At 43.4% G+C, this 6000-nt stretch overlaps 1 protein-coding gene across 1 annotated transcript in view; it reads right to left on the reverse strand.

Moving 5' to 3' along the window:
- The window catches only part of LOC123768120 (titin), a 212002-nt gene extending 206988 nt beyond the window's left edge, over positions 1 to 5014 (reverse strand). The window contains 1 exon segment of the mRNA XM_069306921.1: positions 4842 to 5014. The gene's annotated coding sequence lies outside the window, so the exon portion shown is untranslated.
- Positions 5015 to 6000: the final 986 nt, after the last annotated feature.

Consider the following 6000-nt stretch of genomic DNA (forward strand, 5'->3'; position numbering starts at 1 on the left):
TATACATACTAAAATTATAATAATTACAAAATATTATATAGTACGTACTGAAAAGCCTCAAAAAAGGTCTCTAAAAGATTTACTATAAATTACTAAACCACCTTGTAGTTAGTAGTTTACCATTTCCCCCTTTTTAAGGTACAAAAAAGTGCTGAATTGTTGTTGTTAAAGATTCGCTACCTGGAACAAAGTTCCAAGTAGCACGGGCTATGGTGAGCCCGTAGGGAAGTGCTGGGTTGGTGGCCCCCCCCCCCCATGTTCTGGAGGGGCCCTTCCAGGCCCCCATCAGCTGAAGGGGCCCCCCTACGAAACCTGTTGGGTAATCCATCCCTGGTCCCAGTCATAATTACCTCAATAGTGAATGAAAATAATTCACCGTAGCCTCGCCACACAATAGACCAGAGCCAGATCCATAGAAGCATAGATAACAACCCACAAACTCTAATAGATAAATAGATCGACATCTCAATAGATAAATATATCAGTAGATAAACAGCTCAACTGATGAACAGATCAATAGATAAACATATAAATATATGAACTGAAAAATATCCAAATTTATATATATATATATATATATATATATATATATATATATATATATATATATATATATATATATATATATATATGACAATCAATAAACCAATAGATAAATAGATCAATAGAGACCAATAGATAAATAGACCAACATAATAGAGCAATGGAATAATAAGCACTAATTATATCAACATAGAAATATATGAGAAATATATAAAAAAGTGAGGAAATATATTGATAAAGAAACATATCAATAGAGAGGAATATATCGATGAAGTGAGAAATATGTCGACAAAGGGAGAAATATATCGATAACAAATATAAAAATATATCGATAAAAAATAGAAATATATCGATAAAAATAGAAATATATCGATAAAAAAGATAAATATATCGATAAAAATAGAAATATATCGATAAAAAATAGAAATATATCGATAAAAAAGAGAAATATATCGACACAGAAATATACAGATAAAGAAATATCTATCAATGGAGAAATATATCGATAAATTGATCATTATAAAACGTCGTAAAAAATGTGGAGCAAAGAATGTCGGATTTAAGTTCCTGGGCGCCGGTTGAGCAGGACTGGACAGAGCATAGTGACAGGACTGGACAGAGCATAGTGACAGGACTGGAGCATAGTGACAGGACTGGAGCATAGTGACAGGACTGGAGCATAGTGACAGGACTGGACAGAACATAGTGACAGGACTGGACAGAACATAGTGACAGGACTGGACAGAGCATAGTAACAGAACTGGACAGAACATAGTGACAGGACTGGATAGAGCATAGTGACAGGACTGGACAGAACATAGTGACAGGACTGGACAGAACATAGTGACAGGACTGGACAGAACATAGTGACAGGACTGGACAGAACATAGTGACAGGACTGGACAGAACATAGTGACAGGACTGGACAGAACATAGTGACAGGACTGGACAGAACATAGTGACAGGACTGGACAGAACATAGTGACAGGATTGGACAGAACATAGTGACAGGGCTGGACAGAACATAGTGACAGGACTGGACAGAGCATAGTGATAGGACTGGACAGAACATAGTGACAGGACTGGACAGAGCATAGTGACAGGACTGGACAGAACATAGTGACAGGACTGGACAGAACATAGTGACAGGACTGGACAGAACATAGTGACAGGATTGGACAGAACATAGTGACAGGGCTGGACAGAGCATAGTGACAGGACTGGACAGAGCATAGTGACAGGACTGGACAGAGCATAGTGACAGGATTGGACAGAGCATAGTGACAGGATTGGACAGAACATAGTGACAGGGCTGGACAGAACATAGTGACAGGACTGGACAGAGCATAGTGACAGGACTGGACAGAACATAGTGACAGGACTGGACAGAACATAGTGACAGGACTGGACAGAACATAGTGACAGGATTGGACAGAACATAGTGACAGGGCTGGACAGAACATAGTGACAGGACTGGACAGAGCATAGTGATAGGACTGGACAGAACATAGTGACAGGACTGGACAGAGCATAGTGACAGGACTGGACAGAACATAGTGACAGGACTGGACAGAACATAGTGACAGGACTGGACAGAACATAGTGACAGGATTGGACAGAACATAGTGACAGGGCTGGACAGAACATAGTGACAGGACTGGACAGAGCATAGTGACAGGACTGGACAGAGCATAGTGACAGGACTGGACAGAGCATAGTGACAGGACTGGACAGAGCATAGTAACAGAACTGGACAGAACATAGTGACAGGACTGGACTAGAACATAGTGACAGGACTGGACTAGAACATAGTGACAGGACTGCAAAGTGTACATACAGTATTGAGCTTAATGTATATATATAACAGGAAGGAATGTCATGTTCCATTATAACATGACACTGGCATGATAACGTGACAGTATAGTGTCAGTTGTTCGTGTTAGTATGACACGCCAAACATTTTTTAACAGCTTGACAGAAGCTGGTCACTGTGACAGTGTGACAGCTGCTGGTCACTATGACAGCGTGACAGCTGCTGGTCACTGTGACAGCGTGACAGCTGCTGGTCACAAGTGTGAATATGAACAAGTTATGGAACAATATGACATTATAACAACAGTCTGACAGAAATTACATGACAGTTCATTAGCAAGATGACAGTTTGAGATATACATAAAAAGGTCTTAAAGGCGAAGATAGGGAAAAATCTTGAGAACGAAAGTAAGGGAGATAGAGATAGAGAGAGACACGTAGAAGGATTAAGGGCAGGAAGAAGAGTAGCGCAAATCAACAAGTGTGACGAAAACTCAGTCATTATCATACTTCGGTGATGGCACTGGTTCAACCCCCCCCCCCCACACACACCCCCACAACCCCTAGTCGACCACACTTTTCCGGCTCACACACACATACACCACACTCACCCCCCAACACCGCACAGAAACTAGACTAATCCGTTTCAACCAACATACATAGCCTAAGTTCTACCACATGCGTGCTATAGCTGTAGCTAAGTGCTGTAGGTACATATCAATCAATACAGCTGCCTTAGGCTACATGAAAGGATTTGCGACACAAAAAAAAATCCTCACCTTGCATCTATATAAGTTATGGCTATCTATATAGGAATCCGTTGTCAGGTAGCCTAAACAGGCAAATTCCTGAAGCACCCTCATATATATATATATATTATATATAAATAAATACAATATTATTATTAATTATATTATATTTGGGTTATATTTCTTCGAAATTCATAATTAGATTCAAAAATTCGAAATTCATATAGAATTTGAAATTTTCAGTTTTGTATATCGTAATGCTTTAGGCTCCTTGCGGGGTTCTCTTTCTTGTCTACTAACACCTTCTCCGTAGATGAGCTTCCTCGTCTACCTATCTTAAATGCGTCAAAATCACCGTCAACAACTTCCCGTCTGATTGGATAATTGTCAAACATCACAGTCTGTTATATTTGTTGTTTTTTGTGGGGCCGACATGAGGGCGGTGAGCCGTTGTTGATCTGGTGGTCCCAAACACTGGTTGTTTGGTGTTTATTGTGCTCGGTGCGCACACACACACACACACACACACACACACACACACACACACACACACACACACACACACACACACACACACACACACACACACACTGTAGCTCTGATCCAATTAGTACACACATACACACACAAAACTTGCTTTAATTGCTACACACACACACTTTGCTTTGATCCAATTGGCATACACACACACACCAGTTTTGATCTGATTAGTACACACACACACACACACACACACACACACACACACACACACACACACACACACACACACACACACACACACACACACACATACACAAGGTAATTTGTGCACATACCCTAATCCTCCAAGTCAAATTTTACCCCAATCTACACCACGACACAGGGAGAGAGCCACTCACATAGAAGAGTTAAGTCAAGTCAAATTGTTCACATTAAGGGTCATATTTGACTGTTGTAGGCTCCTTGTAGTAGTTAGTGCCTTGTAGTGCCAGGGTTGAGAGGAGGGACCTACCGCTCCTTGATGCAAAGTGGCACTTGTTCACTATATAGTCATATGCAGTAGCGAATTGGATTCGTGTACAACAATAAATTGAATTTCCTCGTTTACAATATCGAATATTATCTGTTGTATTCGTGGGTAGCAGCGAATTCTCTCGTTGTATTCGTCTACTGTTGAGAATTACCCTGTTGTGTTCATCTGTTGAGATTCCCCCCTGTTGAATTCGTCTCCCTGTTGAGAACTTTCCTGTTGTATTCATCTACTTGTTGAGAATTTTCCCACCCTGGGTTCGTGTACAGTAGCGAATTCCTTACCGTTGGTGTACCGTTGTAAATCTCCCTGTTGCATGTATCCACCACTGAAAAAAAAACAAGTGTGGCATTCGACTCAACAGGAGACCAATACAACGGCAAAATCTCAACAGGTAAACACAACAGGAGTAATTCTTCCCCACAGTGTGTGGGGTGGGTGGGGTGAGGACCCCCATTAACAGACGAGGACACGGAACCTCTTTGAGATTATTTTATAACAATTATCCATTAGCCGAGCAGCATACACGACATACTCGAGGTATACTGTCTGTTCGTGAGTCCTGAAGTCTTCCTGTTAACTTGAAATAATAAGAATGTTCCTATGGGGTTGGGTTTAGTGATGGTATTAGCCGTGGCGCCAGAGGTATATAGCGTTATACCCCAGGGACTGTTGGGATATACTGACGATTCAGGTGTACGTGGGAGACAGATACACTGGCTTACCGTAGGGTGTAGGTGGGGGTGTAGCCGCCGTCGTGGAGGAGGTGTAGAGAGGCAGGCAGGTCGGAGTTGGTAGCGGCTCAGTGAGGTTGGGACGGAGGGTGGAAAAATGGAATCGCGTGTGTGTGTGTGTGTGGTGTCCGCGGCCACAGCTCAAGCCAGACTGACTAGCCGCTGTTCCTCACACCTCTTTCTGTGCCCCGGTCCTGCCACCCCGCCCACCACCCATCCCCTACGCCCACACTCACATCTCTCTCTCTCTCTTCTCTCCCTCTCTCTCTCTTCCTCTCTCTCTGTGGGCATCTTGGACCAGTCTCACTGCTTGCTGGACTGGCTCGTACCCGCACTATTGCATTTATTCAGCGTTTCACGCCACAGTGTATATGTTAATGTGAGCCGCAGGTGGGTGTGTGAGTGGGCTTCGTGTGTGGGTGTGGGGGGCAAGTGCTAGGTGCTGTATTTGGCTGTAGGGATCAGCCTCGTGGTGTTCCCAAAGGCACCTCACTCACACACTCCTGTTTGTCAGGTGTAGTGTGTGCTCCCCCCTCCCTCCCTCAGTCCCCGCCCCTCCCACATCTCACCCCCTACACCCACTGTAAGTCCACCACCTGCCCCACCCCCCACACGCCCACTGTACACCCACAACCTGCCCCACTCTCACTACACACTACGAAGGCAGTTCCAGGAAATACAGGCGGGGGAAGAAATGAAGAAAGAGATAAGAAGAGAACCTAAACCAAACAATGAGTTATAAACCCCACTAGCGCCGATGGAATGGGTAGAGAACCTGGTGGAAAAGAACCCCAACACGAGCCTCCATCAACTGGAAGATAGATTAAAGGCAGTGGAAAAGGAGGGGAAAAAGACAACACAAGAGATAAGAAGACCAACGAAGGAGAGAATCAATACGGCTTGAGAAATACGGCGCCAGAGAAGATCAAAACATCTGAATCAGCTAAAAAGTTGTGAAGGGGAGGAGAGTGTCATGTCAACAGTGACAGCCGAGGCTATAAGCAAGCAGCAGGTTACGCAAGGCACTACAGGCACGATATGAAGAGAGGAGAATATATGATAATCTACCAGAGCCACCTATCTACCATAATCTACCAGAGCTACCTATCTACCATAATCTACCAGAGCTACCTATCTACCATAATCTACC

This window comes from Procambarus clarkii, chromosome 59, assembly GCF_040958095.1.
Source record: "Procambarus clarkii isolate CNS0578487 chromosome 59, FALCON_Pclarkii_2.0, whole genome shotgun sequence".
In the NCBI taxonomy this organism is placed as follows: domain Eukaryota; kingdom Metazoa; phylum Arthropoda; class Malacostraca; order Decapoda; family Cambaridae; genus Procambarus; species Procambarus clarkii.